The sequence below is a fragment of the Suricata suricatta genome, chromosome 10 (genome assembly GCF_006229205.1).
Source record: "Suricata suricatta isolate VVHF042 chromosome 10, meerkat_22Aug2017_6uvM2_HiC, whole genome shotgun sequence".
NCBI lineage: Eukaryota > Metazoa > Chordata > Mammalia > Carnivora > Herpestidae > Suricata > Suricata suricatta.
In genome coordinates this window covers 53165948-53186701 of record NC_043709.1, presented here as the reverse complement: position 1 = coordinate 53186701, position 20754 = coordinate 53165948, and the positions used below count along the sequence as shown (strand labels likewise).

General features: G+C 34.7%; 1 long non-coding RNA gene across 2 annotated transcripts in view; it reads right to left on the bottom strand.

Annotated features, from left to right (window-relative positions):
* Positions 1–59: 59 nt before the first annotated feature.
* The window catches only part of LOC115304976, a 75307-nt gene continuing 54612 nt past the window's right edge, over positions 60–20754 (bottom strand). The window contains exons 2-4 of one of the 2 annotated variants that reach the window (XR_003914702.1): positions 17582–17726; positions 16740–16828; positions 60–147 (exon numbers count right to left, since the gene is read on the bottom strand). This is a non-coding gene — a long non-coding RNA (uncharacterized LOC115304976). Of the gene's footprint in view, positions 148–11012; positions 11154–16739; positions 16829–17581; positions 17727–20754 lie in introns of those variants that run through there. The other variant, XR_003914701.1, reaches the window with a different exon arrangement.

The following is a 20754-nucleotide window of genomic DNA, read 5'->3' as shown; positions in this document are numbered from 1 at the left end:
TAGTTTTCTCATTTCTCATTTTATAAGTATTAATTGGTCAACTTACTCTTTATGTAGACCATGCTGGTGCCAGGAGAAGATCTTCATATAATGACCTCAAGGAAATTACAGTCCAGTTGAGAAAATTTACTTCCTTCTTAACGACACCTTTTATACAGAAGAATTTAAGTAAATTATGTAGATGCACTTCCCTTTTCAAAGGATTGGAACATAATTACCCATCCATTAAATGTACTCTACTTTTAGTGACTTGCTTATGAAGGGTAAAGTCATGAAATGGAGAAAAAAAGTAACTTTACAGTGGAGAAACATGACCAAAAAATTCTGCCATATTTACCATGTGATAAAAGTATGTATTATCAATGAGAGGTTTTATTGGTATCATATACTCTTGATATGATGTGTTCACAGTTTTGCTGTACCTTTGTTGTCTTCCTTCCGAACACACATAACCCCAGTCTAATCATGAGAAAACATCAGTTTCAATCCCAGTGGAATGGCATTCAGTAAAATATCTGATCAGTACTTCTGAAAACTATCAAGGTGATGAAAAACAAGGAAATTCTCAGAAACCATCCCAGCCAAGAAAAACCAAAGGATATATAACAACTAAATGTAATGTGGTATCCTAGATGGTGTCCTGGACCAAAAGAACAGCATACTGGGTAAAAGCTAATGAAATCTGAAGAAAATAGGGACTTTAGTTAACCACAGTGCATTACTGTTGGTTCATTAATTATAAGTAATATACCCTGCTAATTTAGAGAAAGCTAAATTAAAAATATATAGGAACTCTTTACTCTTTGCAATTTTTTGTAAATCTAAAATAGTTATAAAATATAAAGTTCATCAAATGTTTTAAAATCATTTTAAAAAATAAAATCAACAGAGAAATAAGATATCGCATATTTCATAAATATTTGAAGAAAATTTGTGGAGCCTAAGAAACTCAGAATCAAAGGATATATATTTGACCAGTTAAAAATGTCTTCTAAAATATTTGCATAGGAAGTTTTTGTACTTTATTATCTCATAAAAGTAATACAGTCATATTAAACAACAAATAAATTTATTTACATATTTATATTGACACAAAGAATATAAGAATATAAGTATTCTTGACATCCCTTCTAAAGAAAAGTGTGGAAAAATTTTGTTTTAAACCATTTGATTTAAAAATTCTGTTTTAAACTGTTGCATACCTCAGTACATTTATGTAGTAATTCACATTGGATAAGCCGTTATAAACACATACATAATTTTATTGCTGATACTCACCACAGTAAATCACAGGGTTTTATTTTTCAATGTTTATTTTGAGAGAGAGAGCAAGAGTGAGTGAGCAAGCAGGGGAGGAGCAGAGAAAGGAGGAGAGACAAAATCTTAAGCAGGCTCTGCACTGTCAGCAAGGCTCGATCTCATGAACTGTGAGATCATGACTTGAGCTAACGTCAAGAAGAATATCATACTTAACTGATTGAGCCAGCCAGGCACCCCTTCAGTGTTTTAAGTAGGGCTGTAGTAGTTATAATATCTATAAGTTACTTAAAATATTTCTGTAGAGACAGTAACATATGTGTGTTAGTTTAAACTATAGAAGCATGAGTTGTACAAGTCAGCAATTCTGATTCCAGATATTGTTAGCCAGTATTTCATAGGAAGACCACATACCAAAGGTAGATGCTATTAGTTCCCACCAATACTTTAGCCATACTGATTTCCTGTGGCACCTGACCTTGGTAATATGTAAAACAAATGTTAGAAATGTATTTTCACTGGTGAAATGAATAGCTTGTGAATTAGCACATTAGCAGTGTGATATAGGCTATCAATGGGGGTAGGTTGTTTTCAAATTATATACATGGACCAAAATTTTTCAGAGACACATTCTGTCTCTGACCAAAATAATCTACAGCAGTGGTGTTCAGTAGAAATATAATGAAAACCTCATGAGTGCGTAACATGAGTGTTTGTAGTTTCATTATCAAAACTCGAAGAAGAACAAATACAAGTTAATTTTAATAATACATTTTATTTATACTAATGAATATAAAATGTTGCCATTACAACTTATAATAAATATTTAAAACAACAATGAGATATTTTACAGTTCTTTTTAAACTTAGAAATTAAGGATGTTTTGAAACAGCACTATCGATTCAGAAGCTATATTTAAATCAGAAAAATTGATCTATATTTAAAGTTAACATTATATATGTTTGAAAAAGTAGATTCACATACTCAGATAATTCCAAATATGCCTAAAAACTTGCCAAAACTTGAATAGAATGTAAAAATAATTTTTCTTTAAAATTTATTTTATAATGCCTAAAGTAGTTAATTTTTTTAGAGTAATTGATTTGATTTTAAAGCAAACTGTACTGGTTTCAAAACTGTATCCATGGTAAGTAAATTCACCAACCCATGTCAACTCACAATCAGTAATCTGAATTCTGATGAGTACTACATAAATTTGAAAGCATCTCTAAATGTATCATATGAAGAACATGTTCTTTGAAAAATGTTACAGTTTTTGCAGCTCTCCATCATAAAATACCATCAGTTATAATTACATTTTGCATGTGGAATCATGCAATGTGTGTTAGAAAAACAATGTGTAAAATTATCTACCTATATTATGAAAAGTTTGAATTTTAATATAAACTCTAGCATTGTTTAGCTAAATAACAAACTTTTTCCCCCTTATATCTTCAAATTCAATATTTTATGTGCAGTGGAATATTGAAGAGAAAAAGTAAATGATATGACAGTATATTTTGACAATATATCTTTTTTGATTATTGAATATTGGGCAACCATTCCTTTTAAGAGAATCTTGAATAAGAATTGATGGTGAGTAGGAGTGTTGTCACCAAGATGGCGGAGTAGGGGGCCCAGCCTTTCTCCCCCACAAAGATTAACAACAAGACATCCGTTTGTGAAGAAAACAGCTGTCTGGGAGAGGCCTGGGGTCTCCTTAAGGAACCTCAGTAACATAGTGGAGCACAAACTTGAAAATAATTATGCACAAAATGGAGGAAGGTCAGCTTTATTTTGTCTTTATCATCTAACCCCTGATGCCCGCATAGCTCAGCACCAACAGGAAAGTCCAGCTAGGAAGAGTTTTCTTCACCAGGAAAGGCAGAGCAGGGTAAGTTACTGTATTTCCAAGCCTCTTGTGGCACCACAGGAGGGAGGATTCAGATTCATCTCACCCAGAGCCCAGAAAAATTGTAAGTATAGAAATGACTGAGAACAAGGAAGAAAAGCAGGAGTTATCTGTATCAGCCGCATAGTAAGGGTGACAGTGGTTGCTGGCGGCTTACTTTGCGGGTGACCTCAATAGCTTTTGCCACTGAAGAAACCAAGGGCTGGCACAGCTGCTGTGGATCCCCTGCACATTTCATGGTTTTTGCAAGTATCTGTTAGCAGAGGCTAGCCACTCGTGACTCTCCCTGTTTACTCCTGCACATAACCCCTACTGCAGAGCGTCGGACCCATACTGGGAGCCTGCAGAGGCCTTGTGACTGTGCAATACAAGATGCCCGCCAAGATCTCCTGTGGCAGATCCCCACCACCATATGCATTCTTGGGGCCTGCCTCCACCCCTCCCCCCAGCTATCTGCATGCCCCATGCCCAGTGGCACAGCATCAGCTGCCACCACCATGCACGTGCCAGTGGGAAGACAGTGCAGCAGCCAAAGAAGTGAGTACTCGCCAACAGCCAGGACCTTGAAGCCATTTATGAGGCCAGAATTGATCCTTTATCCTGTCTTTGGCCTGCACTCCTGGACTTAACTTCAGCTGACCTCTCCAGCCTCCAACCTGCACACCTCCAGCCGGATTTCCCAACATTCGCCTTTCTTGCTCGATACCCATGGTTGAAATCTACAGTTCCAACTCTGGGAGGTATACCAAGAGAATTTATGATCTTTTCCTGTTGGCGAAACCTTTTTATTATTATGAAGTATTCCTCTTTATTTGCACTAAAAATCCCTTACTTAAAATTGACCTTGTGTAATATAAATTACACCAGTTTCTTTTGATTAACATTTGCACATCTCTTGCTTTAAGTCATTCTGAGTACCCTCATGAAAGTGTCTAACTAAGCTATTGAAATTGAAATAAGTTTTGATTTGATTTTGACAATCTTAAACTTTTACTTGGTACATTTTTCTTTTTGATGTGAAGTAATTAATGATATGAGTTTTTAAGATCTATCATCATACTATTCATTCTCTATTTGTCCCATGTTTTTTAAGTTATATTATCTTGTTCTCCTGTCTTAATAACTTTTAGATCATACAAATATTATCATTTCCTTTTTTCTTCCTCCGACTTGTAGGTGACATATATTTAACCATATTTTAGTGATCATACTAGATATTTACAATATGCATCATTGTCATCAATGTTAAAAATTCCTAATAACCAATTAGTGAAGTGAACCTTCTTAAGAAGTCATACTTTAAACCATTAATTGAATTTACTCTTTTTAAGGACACTTCTATAAAACTTAATGGAAATTTATCATCTTGATTTTATCTTAATAAACATTTTGGTTTTTAAAATCTACAACTAGAGGAAAATTGATTCAAAATAGCAAAGCTCTCTTTTCCAGTTACTAGGACTGTAATTGAGAATAGACACTAAAATTAAGTAGCTGTCAGAGTTTCCTTGGCTACTGATTTGGAAATCTCAGAGATATAGGTTATAATTTATCTGATCTCTCTTGCTATTATACTGCAAAAATGTTCAGCTTTTGTGAATGATTCAGCTTGCCAATTAGTCCTACAGCTCTGTTGAGGGAACAAAGATATTAAACAAAGGGTGCTCTTTAATCTATGAGACTCCCCACAGTGAGTTCATGTACTGCCAAATTTCACAGATTGACATCTTATTGTAATCCTACATAGCAAAGCAGTAATATTCACAAGAGGTAGGTATTTTGACCTGGAAGAGAAATGAGAGCATAAATATAATCAGTCTACTGTAGTGAATATTGATATTTTTTGACCTGTGGTAAAAATAAAAGGTATGGTAGATAACCATTCTGTCTGCAGCTTTATTCTACCTTCAATTTATGCAGAAATAGAACACAACAAAAATCCTTCCACAATTTGGGAAGAATAAATCGAAATAGTTGTGACAGAATATCTTCTTTGTTTATTAAAAAGTGTACAATACTAATTTATGGGCCATTAATTGATGTATAATATTTAGAACTGGGATAGTTATTTAATAAAAAATTTCATTATACAAATAAGGAAATTGAGACTGTGGATAAGTATTTGAAAGGTCTATCAAGATTGAACTCAAACCCACTACCTTGAATACATCTACAGCATAGTAATCATCATATACTAATGCAAATGGTATTTTCTACTCTCATGACATTTTATAATCTTAGTTCTTCAAGAATAGATATAGTGGTTGGTTAATTTCTTGAATTCTTAATACTTTATATCACTTTTAGTACACTATAAGTGTTAAATAATATTACTGAGTATAAAAGAGGATATTAACACAAAAGTTTCATACTTATTTATTTACTTAAAAAATTAAATGCCACTTATTTTCTATATTCTCACAAAATGTAATTACAAATTAGTAATAAAAATTCCAATGATAGTATGACCAGTAACTAAGCAGTTATATGCATGTACTATTTGCCTGATGACTTACATGGTTTAGCTCATTGAATGTTAAGAGTTTTATAGTAATAGGTACGCAGGAATAATTACAAGTAATTTATTCACTCATCCAACAAATACTAAGAACCTTCTGTTAGATCTTGTTTTAGGTGTTAGAGGATTTATCAGCATGTAAAAAATAGTTTCTTCCTTCATGTGTCTTATGTTCTGGTGGGGCAGGATATTGACACAAATGTAGATAAAGAATAAAATTAGAATTACAGATATTGAGAAGGTCTAAAAGAAAAAAAAACAGAATGCAATAGGGAGTTGTAGTAAATAGGTGAATGGAAACTAAATCTATCAGGGAAAGTCAGAAAGAGCTTTTTCTTAATGGTTGACATCTGAGATAGAATGTGGATGATGAGAACAGGTGAGCTATGGAAATATCTGTACCTACGTACAGTAAGAGAGCAGTTACAGTTAAGAAAAACAGAATGGTCAGAGGTAACCTAAGGTGAAGTTAATTATAGTGGTTGAATTTAGACACATAGTTGAGGTAATATAACAGTTATGTTATTGTATTACATGTGTAAGATACCATATAATGTTTTATAGACCTGAGTAAGGGGTTTATTTTGTACTCCATATGCTATAGTCATGGAAAGGGCTGAAGCAGGAAGAGGGTGATCTGATACATACTTCAGAAAGAGAAATGTGGTTTTTATGTGGTAAAAGCACTATAATAAGAAAAAAGTGAAACAAAGAAAGCTAGAGAGAAGACTATTGAAATAGCTCAGGTGAGAAAGGATGATAAATTGTTTTAGTAATGAAACAGGAAATGGTGAGAAGTGACTAGATTATGAACTCATTTTGGAGAAACCAGCGGCAGTGCTAATGGATTGAATATTGACCTGAAGGGGTCCAAACTAATTAGAAATGACACCTGGAGTTTTGGTCTGAGCAGTGGGGTAGATGATGCTGTAAGGTACTCAGATGTGCAAAACAAGGGGAGGAAACTAGCTTCTGAAGGGGGTCCAGGAGGAGTGAGACATCGTGCTTTCAAACCCCTTTCTGTCCTTCATCCTGTGGCGAACTTGAGTGAATCCATTAAAAGCTGAGAGGATCCATTTTACTTTGTATAGAATGGAGCAGAGTAGAGAGGAGCAGAGAGATAAAGGAGAGATTTTAAAAGGATAGGAAGATTGATCATGTTTAATGACTGAAGGAGGGGAGCTAGAAATGATACAATGAATGATGGAGAGGAAATGACTGATGAGCAAAATCCCAGAAAAGGCAAGAAAGTAGAACATTTTATGCACATACTTAAGAACAGGTTATGTGCAAGGTATTCTGTGATAAAATACTTGAAGGTGCCTAAGGGTTGGTTTGGATAAAGTGACAGGAGTGGTGAAGGATAAAGGTTAGCTACTGAAAGTAAGAAAGGATTTGGGAGGAGATTTAAAGTCTAAAATCACTGTTAAAGGAAATGTCAATGAAAAGATGAAGAGAGATGAAGACAAACTAAAATAGAAGTTCTAAAGTTTAAAGTGATGCATGTTTTTATGGAAGATGAAGCTCCATAGTTATTTCCAGCAAACTAAATGCATAACTGTAGATGCTATACTGTAGTAAGAACCACTGTTGTAATTTGTGTGGACTGTGCATGACTAAACCACGGTGATGCCAGGGCAAAACAATGCCTCATGGTGACTGAGCGTATGACCTTTAGAATCAAATCTGAGTTTGAATCATGGCTCTTACAGTTGCAAGTTTTGCAGGCCCAGAAATGTTACGTAAGCTCTGTGAGTCCTCAGTGCTCTCGTCCATATGATGCACTAGAAATACCCACTTCATATTACCTGCCTCGTTCTGATAGCAGAGGGACAGCGTCCAGTCTTTTACTATTTCCTGTGATGTTGGCCTGGATTTTTCATTGATACCCGTAATCAAGTTAGAGAAATTTCCTTCTTGGCTAGTGTGTTGAGACTGTTTATTAAAAATAGGTACTGGAATTTTTCAAAGAGGATTTTCTGGTTTTTATATTGTATCTATTAAAATGCTCATATGGGTTAGGTCTTCTATTCTTTTACAATAAGGTGTTATATTAATTGGTTTCTGGGTTATCAAACCAGCTTTGGAATAGATAACACTTAGTGATGATGTGTTATTTTTTCTATGTGACTAGATGTGATCAGCTAATATTTTGTTAAAGACTTGGGGATTTTTGTTCATGAGTGATATTGAGCTATTGTTTTCTTTCTTTCTTGTGATGTCTTTATCTTACTTTGGTAGGAGAATAATATTGGTCTCATAAAATGAGTTGGAACCAGCTCCATTCTGCTCTGTTTTCTTGATGTTTCTTTAGCCTTTGAGATTCTATTACTTTCCTGCTCCCCCTTTTCTCTGTAACTTTAAGAATGTATAATTTCTATTAATCTTTTTAATTTCACTGATTCTTTTTCTGGTATCCCAATCTGATACTGAGTGCATCTAGTGAATTTTTTTCACTTGAGTTATTGTCCTTTCAACTCTAATTTTTGTGTGTTTTTTAACCGTTTCCATCTATTAAGTCCCCTTTTTATGTCACTGTAATCTTATTTTTCATCAATTAATTTAATCTGGCTTAATTTCTTGAACATATTTATAATAGCTACTCAGGGCTTTTTGCATGATAAATTTAACATCTGGGCCCACTTATGATTGTTTCGATTGACTAATATACTTTTAAACTGAGTATAAATTATACTGCTTTGTTTCTTTGCATGTCTCATGAACGTTTATTGAAATATGGACATTTTACATAATATGTCTCAGTGATTTTATATCATTTTAAAAATAATTTTAATCTGTCTGGACTTAATCTAATTTACAGAGCCCTAAAATAGTTGTTTTAAGCATATTTTCCAATGATATTCTTATTTCTTAGGGAGAGAGTAAGCTCATTTCTTTGCACTGGGAAGGCTGGAACTCCTGTCTAAATATATTTTAAAAAGATACCTTTTATGTGTTTCTCTTTTACTTTACAATAAAATAAAGATAATAAGAGCCCCTCAGTCTAAGATTAATCTTCCTAAGATTAAATAAGATAATATTATAAAACACTTTAAAAATTGTCTGGCACATTATAGTATAACAGAAGTATTGCTTTTTATTATCTATATCCTTTTTTGTTACGTACCATAAAATCTATACAGGGAATAATTCATCTTTAATGTAGCTGTACCTCAGTTGAGAACAATTTTTTTCTAAAAATGACTCAGTGGTTATTTCTGCAAAGCATGTTATTTATTAATGGCCTTTCTCTATACTGGAAATATGTTCCAATGGTCAAGGAGATAAAAATCAATTTTAAAGTCTAGTAAATGTCTCAGTAAAGAATAGTTCAGGTTTTGTAAAGCTGGAAATAATTAAAGGAAGCACTACCAAAAAATCACCTACTGCAATATAATAAAATTATGCCATAAAAAATTTGCCTTGGTAAGGTTTTAAAAAAATATTTTTGGGGTGCCTGGATGACTCAGTCAGTTAAGCATCTGACTTCAGCTCAGGTCATGATCTCACAGTTCCTGAATTCGAGCCCCACATCGGGCTCTGTGCTGATAGCTTGGAGCCTGGAGCCTGCTTTCAGAATCTGTGTCTCCCTCTCTCTCTGCCCCTCTCCTGCTCATACTCTGCCTCTCTGTCTCTCAAAAATAAATGAACATTAAAAAAAATGAACATTAAAAGAAATTATTTTAATATTTAATTATTTTTTAAAGACAGACAGAGGTAGACAGAGCACCAGCAGGAAGGGGCAGAGAGAGGGAGACACAATCCAAAGCAGGTTCCAAACTTTGAGCTGTCAGAACAGAGCTCAATGCAGGGGCTCAAACCAATGAGCCGTGAAATCATGATCTGAGCCAGAGTCGGGCCCTCAAACGACTGAGCCACCCAGTGTCCCTTTTTGCCTCGGTAAAATTAAATTAGCAGGATTAGGAAAATACTTATTATATTATCTGAATAGTTAAAGTCATTATAAAGTTCAGTTTCTGTTTAAAAATAGTATGGAAAAACTCTTTCTTTATGTTTATATAGCTTTAAAAAATAAACTGGATATCTTTTATAATATATTATGATTTTCTGAAAGGAGAATTAGGTAGCAGCTATTGATAAAGGGTAGTTTGAAAGACATACACAGATGCTACTTGTTCCCAAAGAATGTTGTCTATGAAGCTAGGGTGTTATTAAAAACTATCCCGGGGGCGCCTGGGTGGCTCAGTAGGTTGAGCATTTGACTTCGGCTCAGGTCATGATCTCACAGTTCGTGGGTTTGAGCCCCGCATCGGGCTCTCTTTTGACAATTCAGAGCCTGGAGCCTGCTTCTGATTCTGTGTGTCCTTCTCTCTCCACCCCTCCCCTGCTCATGTTCTGCCTCTCTCTGTCTCTCAATAAATAAATAAATATTTAAAAATTTTAAACATAAATAAAAACTATCTCAATCAACTGGCACTTCCTATAGTTGAAGGCAATAAATCCTAGTTCATCCTTAAACAATACATATTTTTTCAGGAGCTATACTGCACAAAATACTCTGCTGGAGCTTGAAGACACACACACACACACACACACACACAGGGTGATAGATGATGGCTGGCTGGCTGGCTGACTGACTAGATATATAGATCGATTGATAGATGATATTTAGAATTAATCCCTTTAGGAAGTAAAGGGTAAAATGCAGTTTTTTTGTTTGATAAGCATCTCATAGGGTTTGAGTGAAATAAGGATACTCAAATATAGAATAACATGGAGGTAAAAAGAAAGCACATGATTCTGGACTGAGTGAGATAACCAGAAGAATTGGGCGGATTAGTTTAGGTAAATACTAGTTCCCAGTGAGTAATGGTGGAAAGAACATTATGTTCATTTCATGATCAGCATTAGAAACTGTGCTGCCACATACTGATGGCGTGAGTCTGAAAAAATCCACCAAATCCTTTGAACTTCAGTTACTCAATTTATAAGATAAATATTACATTGTTCTTCTTACAATGCTGTGAAAATTAAATAACACATATAAAATGAATAAGCTCATTATTTGATGAGTAGATGTTGAAAATAGTAGTTGAATATGAATTTCCTTCATTCTTTTGGCTAATTTCATGTCATTACCAACACCATCATTATTATCATCACCATTGTCATTGTCATATAACCCTTATCATAAGAGCTTGCACTTTGTGTAAGTCATACATAATACAAAAGACTTGTTATACATCAAGCATAATGATGAAAATACCATCATGAATTCATTTTTCTGAACTTTTAAATTATTATTTCATTTAATCTACACACAGTCCTGTGAAGTTGGAAGTCATTTTGTATTTTGGCTTTGTATATAAAAAATAGCTTGCACAAGTTAAGTAACATCCACAAGATCAGAAAGCCAGTCAAATAAAGAACTTTGATTACAATCTTGCTCCAAAATCCAGAATTCGTGCTCTGTGGTATCTCCCAGTAGTTCTCAAATTGATGTGACTATAACAGCAAAAAAGTGATTATAAAAAATCCACACATTACAAATTCTGTTTCTTTGAATTTGACTGTATCCCAGCAATCTGCATTTTTAACAATTACTTCAGGTAATTCTGATCCAGATAGTCTTGGAGCCACATTTGAAGAATCACTTGCTTAGACGTTTTCTTAAACCATCTAATTACTCTCATAATGGAAGACTATGGAAACCTTTTGGAAAAGCTTGCCTTAAATGATTTTAGCGCTCTAAGTGGTTTTCTCTACTTCCCTGGTGTCATGTAGGTACATATTTGTGTGTTGTTGTTCATCCTGACACTAAAGGAGAGAGCTGAACATAGATCAAATGATGATACACATATTTTCTTTGTGCAAAAACTGCAATGTAGATGTGCCATTCCTTCCTGTCTGTGCTGTGGATTCACATTTCATATTTTTCCCCTTTGCCCACACATCTAGTTTTTCTAAAAGTCAACCATAAAGTTACGCCAAAACAGTTTTCTTTATGTGTTTGTATTTTATTTAACAGCTTCCTCACCTACTGCATCAGCCGCCACCCTCTTCCAGTGTCCATGACCAAGCCAACCCACGTCTACTGCCTCACACATATGTTTTTCTAGTCACACTGATGCCAACTTAATTCAGGCTCTCATTACATTTTACTGAATTTGGGCCATGTTTTTACATATTTCCTTCCTGCTTCCAATTTCTGCTCTTTTCTATATAACCTGCATAGCTTCTGAATCTTTTTTCCAAAACACATACCTTAAATATGGTCATTTTCCTCTCCACTAAGTCATAAATGTCTCATAAAGTTTCCTTGTCCCTAGTAAAAAAAAAATTAACTTGTTGTTCCGTGTTTTCCTTAGTCTAATTTCACAATTTATTTTTCTAACCAGTACTTCTTACCACTTCCTAACATAATCTCTAATGTGATTTTTTATCACAGTGTTATGTTCTATTTTATATTTTAGCTACTATATTCTAAGCTCCTTGAGGGTAAAGACACTTTATTTTTTATTTTAAAACTTTTTTTTATGACACATCAAATACTGGATTATTTATAAGATACAGGCAATAAGTACTATCTGCTTGAATGGTATTGCCATGCATTTGTGTGAAACTTAATTTTTAAGGTAAAGGAGAATTTGTCTTAAATTTGGTTTTTGTTGATGTCTTTAAGAAAAATATAATATAGTTGACCTTCATCTCAAGCATGTTGGCAAAATATCTCCCTGTAGGTATACTGTCTCTGCAGGTGCTTGTTCAGTGCTTTTAACCTTTTGCACAAAATGCATGTATTTAAAGTCTTGTATTCATTGTATATTTTCCTGGATTATTTTAAATTTGAATATATCTTTTGAAACAGAATGCCTTAAAATAAATGTACTTTATTCAGCTCTAGCCTCCTTAGTATAGTATTGAAGCAAATACATTTCAGGCTAGTTCAGAACTAGCAGCAATTTTAAACCTTTTATTCATATACTGGTCAACTCTATATGAAATATTGAAATGTTTAGGAAAGAAAATCGTGGGTTTAAAAAAAGATGTTTGAGTTTCAAGTTGTATATTCAAATTACTAAACTCCTGTGGTTCAACTGCTATCAAGTAAGACCTTTTTAATATTTTATTTCATCTTAAATTTTCTGTCCTAGGCCTAGAGAATTTTTAAAAAGGCATTAACTTCAAAGTTTGCATTCAAACTTTGTTCAAAAAGGACTTATTATTAACATTTTTATTTTTATGCAAGCATCCATTTTAGTTTATCAAAGACTGTAATCTGTGCTTTTAATTTAAATTTCTCCGAAGTTGGTTCTTTATTTGTTTACAGTCAGAGCAGTGATGATGTGCAGCTTAGACAGCTGGTAAAATTGCTCTCTCTTTCTTTCACTTAGCCAATCTGTGGAACAAAATGTACACATTGCAGTGTTTTCTAGGAAAAGAGAAGCAGCTTAGTGACTCTGATCTTTGATCCTGATGAAAGGACTATCACTCTAAATTTTTATGAGAAGTCTTTGCTTGATTCTGCCCTAGGAAACAACAACACATAGTATTAAAAAAACAAAAAAGAAGATGATGATGTTGTTGAAAGAAGGAAGGAAGGAAGGAAGGAAGGAGGGGGGGGTGGGAAGGCAGAAAACAAATGGAAGAAAGGAAAGAGAAAGAAAGGTAGAAGACAGGTAGGTGTTTGACAAGAAAACTCAGGAGCCAAACAAGAGTCAGTACTCAGTACAGTGACGCTGGCTTTGTCCCTAAGAACACAGGTTGAGTATAGACAGATTAAATCAGATAGTTAAGGTTCTTGGTTCCCAAACACCAATAATGGCTCTGGTTTCCTTATATCATAAAACCCAAGGACATTCTTAAGAATAGGTATCAGAAAATATAGAGATCACAGAAATTTAGGGAATATAGGTGCCAAGATCTAATTGGGCAAGGAATTATTTTAACAATTTTTATCTGTTCTTTGGTCAGATTTCAGAATTTCAGAAGCATTCAGATTGCAAAAGCATAATGATATAAACAGTGTCTCTGAAACATTTGAGATAAAATCATTTAAAGGTCTTTATGTGTTTAAGGAAATAAGTTTATTAGCTTACGGGAAATTCTTTTATTTTTTATGTTAGAAGCCTGAGAACCAAAGACTCTTTAAAAGCAAATTATAGTGTGCCTGTGTGGCTCAGTTAGTTAAACTTCTGACTTACTATCATGATCTCATCGTTCGTAGGTTTGAGCCCCACATCAAGCTGCATGCTGACAGCTCAGAGCCTGGAGCCTCCTTTGAATTCTGTGTCTCCCTCTCTCTGCCCCTCCCCATCTTACACTGTCTCTCTGTCGCTCAAAAAGGAATAAACCTTAAAAAAATTTAAAGCAAATTATATTTACTTCTTTTTTGTGTTTCGTCTTTTCTGATAGATCTGTGCTTGACTTAAAAGCATATCAACCAACTTACATTTCTAAGAATGCTAACACAGGGAATATCATCCACAGAAGGCACAGTCTTCTGATTGAGATCTCTATCTTGATGCTAAGTTGTTTGTTTTGTTTTGTTGTTGTTGTGTTATACTGTGGACATTTTCCCCTTCTGAACTGATTAAGTTAGTGAATATAAATGGAACTTCAGGTCTCCATTAGCCATTCTTGCTTAAAGCCTAGAGCTAAAGGCTGTTCTGATCTGCTGGTGTCTTTCCTCCTTTCATCTGGACACCAGCCTCTCCAGGCTAGGTACTGCTGAGTGAGCGATATGTCCAAATCAAGCCTGGCTTGGGAACATTGGGTCAGTCTGGACAAAATGCTACCTCTGGGAGTATGATGCACGCCATCTTGTACAACAGGTTCCTGTCTCTGACAGTGATGAAACAAAATAGTAGGGAGCAACCGTCATTTTAGGGTGAGAACACTTAGAGTCTCACATGTACACCAAAGAATTTCATCAGCTTTTGAACTATATTTATGTCCAATTCCTGTAAATAAATGACCTGATAAGGTTGGAAATAAGCTCATATTTAAAACCAGCCCCACAGAAAAAATAAAACAGCCCTATATGTCACTGGCATAAAAAGACAATGTGTCACTGGGAAATGTTTTGCAGCAACATGTATGTCCCAGGTCTAATGTGAGGACATTTAGTGGAGAAAGACCCATGAAAAGGAAGATTATGTTTTTCTCCTTGGAGTACCCATGCTGCTGCTGCCTGTGGAGGTAAGTGTGCATATGGAGAGCTACTATTGGCTGAGAAAGTTCTCCAAATACCTGAACTGCAGACACTTAGTATGTACCTGTATACGTAGGTGGTTAAGCAGATCAATACTTTGTTAAATATAGTATCTGTTAATTTATTTTTTGTAAAATACTATTCAACCTAAAATAGTCCAGAGTTTTCTTACTTTGCAAATGAGCTGAGTAAAGAATGGTTGCAGATCTATTTGGCACATTTATCACGATACCTGTAATTCCTCAAATTTGCAACAACCCACAAGGTACCACTTTTTGGGAATACCTTTACCTAGGTAAGTCATATCAGACCAGAATTTTTAAAATAAGGCAATCTTCGAAAAACACATTTAGCTGAAACAACAATGTGAACATAATTAGTAAAGGATATTTGTCACAATGAATTTTCCATATGCTCTATCTATAGAAGGACAAATCTTGTTTTAGCTACTTAATGACATATGCACTACAATATGTGATTTGTTAATAAAGTCAGTACTATGACTGACATACTTAGAATATTTCTGAGGCCAACATGTGCCTAAAAGAGAGAAATTCTCCAACCTGCTGCAATGTGTGCAGAAGGAAACAATCCTCCCTGCATTAATTCATCATCTGTCTCAGTACCTTTTCTAAGCCATGTCAAGTCTGGCACTTTTACCTACTTCAAAGAAAGTTTGGCACCACAATGGCGTTGTGGAGGCATGCATCCAGGCTAAGACATAGTATCTGCTGGCATCAAGAGTCCATGATCCATATTTTAAAATAAGAGACCAGGGGCACCTAGGGGGCTCAGTTGGCTGAGTGTCTGACAGGTGGTTTTGACTCAGGTCATGGTCTCAAGGTTTCAGGGTTCAAACCCCATTTCAGGCTCTATGCTGTTGGCACAGCTTGGGATTCTCTCTCTCTCCATCTCTCTCTGCCTCTCCCCAGCTTGTGCTGTCTCTGTCTCTCTCAAATAAATAAACTTTAATTAACAAAATAACTGTCCATAAAGACATAGCCATTTGCAGAAAGGAGCAAGGCCCTGAACAAGGAAAGTATGTTAGATAGCTGGTAAGTTATGGAAGATAAGCATGGCACATAAGGAGAAACAAGAAAAGGAACTATACCATTTAATTCATAATAGTAGCTCCATGGGAGTTTCAGCAGAACTGTATTCCTTATGAGGTGTGTGACATGGCAGTGAATATAATATGAGATAATTCGTTCTCAGAATGGGGTCACTGTTTTTTATGGTGGATACATGACCATCTCTATCCAGGCACTTTTCCCTTCACTGCTTTCTGAGTAAAGTGTATGTGCTGGAAGCTTCAATGTTTACAGAGAAGAGAGGTGAAGGATAGATATAATAGTTAAGTGGAGGAATTCTGCAATATGTCATGATATGTATCCCATTCTGAGGGGGAAAGAAAAAAAGATTTCTTTGACCAAAATAATGTTGTTAAAACCTAATCCCCTTGGTGGTAATATTTTAATTTTCCTATCAAAACCACAGTGAAGACAGTCTATGACCGTGGAGATCAGTCTATGAAAATTTACAACTGAAGAACAGCTGAGAACCTTCTCTTTTTTTCTTAATGTCTATTTATGTTGAGACAAGAGAGCGAAAGTATGTTCGTGAGCAGGAGAGGGGCAGAAAGACACAATCCCCAAGCAGGCCCGGAGCTGTCTGTGGAGCCTGACGGGGGCGGGGCTCCATCTCACGAACCGTGAGATCATGACCTACGCCAAAGTCAAGAGTCAGACACTTAACTTACTGGACCACCCAGATGAGAACCTTCTTACTCATTACAAAACTGTCTAGTAAAACAAAATAATAGATGCAGAGATAGAAATGAACCAACATGTCATTGAGTGAAGGCAGCTACCCCTTACCTCACTCTTCAACAGCACCCGGTGCTGCTCCTGGACACTGCTACTCACATCTTCCGAGGGACTGGCCTTGACATTCCTCATAATTAACACTGTAAAATATATTTCAACTAACTTCAGATCTGACAGGAAACCTAAAATATGGGATCTTTGCTGAAATTAATTTCTGTATTGTTGATTTTTATGTTCTCCATGATGTGCAAGGCACAACAAGAATAGTTACTTTTAGAGTCTTTCTGGAAAGGCAGCCCTCAGCAGCAGTTGGTCAGGCAGTTACTTTACTGAGTAATAATAATCATCTTTGTCGAGTGAAATTCAAGAAGGCTGAATCCTATTATAGTATCCACCCTAGGGTTTAACTAATAAGAGGAATTATAGCTTTATATAATATGACTTCTCCTTGAAAACATGACTAGGAATCAGTTTTGAGTAACTGAGTTATATGTTAAAATACAGAAGTTGCTTCTAATAAAGTACCAGAAATGCAAATTTCAGTTATTTATTCTTATTTAGTTGCTTACATAAGTCATATATGTTTTCCTAGGGGGAGATTAACTGAATGAGAACAGATGTATCTTATTGCAGTTACAGAGAAATGAAACAGACAAAAATATGGAGAAAAACCAATGAAATTTCTTGTTCTCTCAAGTAAAATTAGAAACATTTTAATTAAAATGAGACGTTATAAATCCACATTTTAAAAGTTCTTGATAGATATTTAATATTTAGTCAATATATTTTAAATGCTTTATTAAAGACACAGGTCCATTTAAAAAGTAAATCCAGCAACTATTTAATCAGATATATGTCCCTGTCAGCATATTAAAAAGCAATCAATATCTCACCTGACACTGCTCATTTTGACTCAATTAAAATGAAATATAAATCCACAAAAGCAATTTCAGAAATTGTTCGAGCAAAATAAATTCAGACGAACCAAAATGATCACTTGTATTTGTCTTGCATCTTGCTGCTGTGCAAAGCTTTCTGCTGTAGAAAGGAATAAAAGGATACTTAGCACTCGTTGTAGGAGAAAAAGCCCTTCCAAAATGAACGCTAAAGCAGTTTCATTAAAAATTCCACTAAATGATTTTAGTAGTGATTTTAACTCATGAAATGGGAAGTAAGGAAAGGGAAGTAAGGAAAAAGATACTGGTAATCATGTTTCACAACATGGGATATTCTTTTATATTCTTAAATGTTTATAGACTTTTTTGTTGCTTAGTTCATGTGTCCAAAAATACATGTTTTGTAAAGTTCTTACTCTATAATTCCAAAAGTTACTTGGCAGTGGGAAATGGGTCATTATCACAGTTTCTTTGTCATTCGGCAAAGTAAAATGAAAATGAAAAAGTATTCTTTTTAATGGAAATATGTGTATCTGGTATTATTATATTTAACGGGAAATAATATAGATTAGATTTTGTATATTTTATGGATTTTGGATACTGATGATTAAACATCCCTAATCATCTATGTGCTTAGATTTTACCACATCTTTGTTTTGGTTCAGTTACATATATCAAGTAATTGTAAATTTTATTAATTTATGTACCAGACATAAAAAGCTTTAAAAGAGGGTATTAGAAAGGGCAGACACAACAGGAGAGAGAGGATGAAGCCCTGAGGAGGCATTATGTGTTGAACCCATATTATCTATACAGGTCATTAATATATGCTAATTTAAAGGACTACAAAATAGTCCTATAACAAATCCTGTTACTACAGAAAATGTCATAAAGTTAAGTAATTGCTGCATGTGGTAAATAATGAGTAATCTCTAGAGTGCCTCAAATATAAACTAAATTCTAAATTGTCCTACTGTTGATTGTATTGTGTTGACAAACCATTCAATATCTCTTAGGTTTTATCCTCATTAAATATACATGCAGATAAATAATATTTGCTTTAAGAATGTATGTTCAAGATGAAATATAGTGTATAGAGAATGTTTAACACAATACCTACCACATAGTAAATGTTCAATACATGAATTTACCTCCCATAGCTAATATATGGAACATAAAATAAACTTGAATTCAGAGCTGTTCCACTCCCTTACCTGTGCTTAGGCTATCTATAAACATGGAACATTTCAGGGAGAAACTACAAATATTTGGCTAAAAACATTTATAGCTACCTTGGGTTTCTGAATTAAACTGGTAATTTTAAGAAAGCAAATCAAATAGTAATATAAATATATATATATGAAGGCTTATAAATGGACAAGTTTATAATCAGTCTTCTATGAATTAGAAATTAGTTATAATTATGATGAGAAATTGATGAGTTTGTAATTCATCTTAAAATTATAATATGTGTTTGAATATAAAATATATCAAAGTATTAGAAACTACCATCTGGGTAGTACTCAGTTGGTTAAGCATTCGACCTTGGTTTTGGCTCACATCATGATCTCACAGTTCATGAGTTCAATCCCCACATCTGGCTCTGTACTGACAGTGCAGAGCCTACTTAGGATTCACTCTCTTTCTCTCTCTCTCTCTGCCACTCCCCATTTTCCCTCCCTGCCCCATTAAATAAATAAATAAATAAATAAATAAATAAATAAATAAATAAATAAAAAGTGGCACCTCTCTAAGCCTCTTGACCAAAGCAACTCTCTTCTCATGTGTTTCACAAATTGGTAAATGTCCTCCTGAAATTTATTTTAGACAAAGAGTTTCACAGGTAGAATGAGCAATTATAGAAGAATTGCAGGATACAAGGTTAATATGTAAGTCATTTTAATTCCTATATGCTAATAATCAACAAGTAGAATTTGAAATTAAACAAACTGTTTATATTAGCACTCCCAAAAATGAAATATTTAGGTATGAATTTAACAAAATATGTACAAAATCTACATGGGGAAAATCCCAAGACTTTGGTGAAAGAAATAGAAGAACTAGGTAAATAGACATCCCATATCCACAGATAGGAAGTTCAATATTGCCAAGATGTAAGTTTTTTTCCAACTTGATCCATAGATTCAATGCATAGTAAACCAAAACTGAATGTAAAGTTTATAAAGAAAGGCAAAAATCCCAAATAGTCAATATAATATTGAAAGAGAAGAACCATTGCAAAGGAATGACACTATTCTACTTTAAGACTTACTATAAAGCTACAAGAGTGAAAACAGTATGGTATTAGCAAAGAATAGATGAATAGATCAATGGAAGAGAATAGAAAGCCCAGAATTGGACCCTAAATATAATCAACCTATCTTTGACAAAGGAGCAATACAGTGGGGTGACTCAGTCGGTTAAGCGTCTGTCTTTGGCTCTGCTCATGATCTCGCAGTTCATGTGTTTCTGCCCCATGTAGGGTTCTGTGCTGACAGCTCAGAGCCGGGAGCCTGCTTCAGTTTCTAATGACTCCCTCTCTCTCTGCCCCTCCCCTACTTCTGCTCTGTCTCTCTCTGTCTCTCAAGAATAAATAAACATTAAAAAAGATTTTTAAAAAGTAGTCTCTTTAAAAATGGTGCCAAAACAACTATTTATTCTCATGCAAGAATAAACAAAGACCTTACAACTTTTACAAAAATTGACTCAAAATGGATCATAGCCTTAAATGTAAATATAAAACCACTAGAAGATAAATAGGATAAAATCTACATCTGCTTAGGTGTGGAGATGTCTTTTATTATTTTTTAAAATTTTTTAAAATAGTTTATTGTCAAATTGGTTTCCATACAACACCCAGTGCTCTTCCCCACAAGTGCCCTCCTCCATTACCACCACCTCTTTTTCCCCCTCCCCCTTCCCCTTCAACCCTCAGTTTGTTTTCAGTATTCAGTAGTCTCTCAGGTTTTGCGTTCCTCTCTCTCTCCAACTCTCTTTGCCTCTTCCCCTCCCCCTGCTCCTCCATTAGGTTTCTCCTGTTCTCTTGTTAGACCTATGAGTGTAAACATATGGTATCTGTCCTTCTCCGCCTGACATATTTCACTTAGCATGACACCCTTGAGGTCCATCCACTTTCCTACAAATGGCCATATGTCATTCCCTCTCATTGC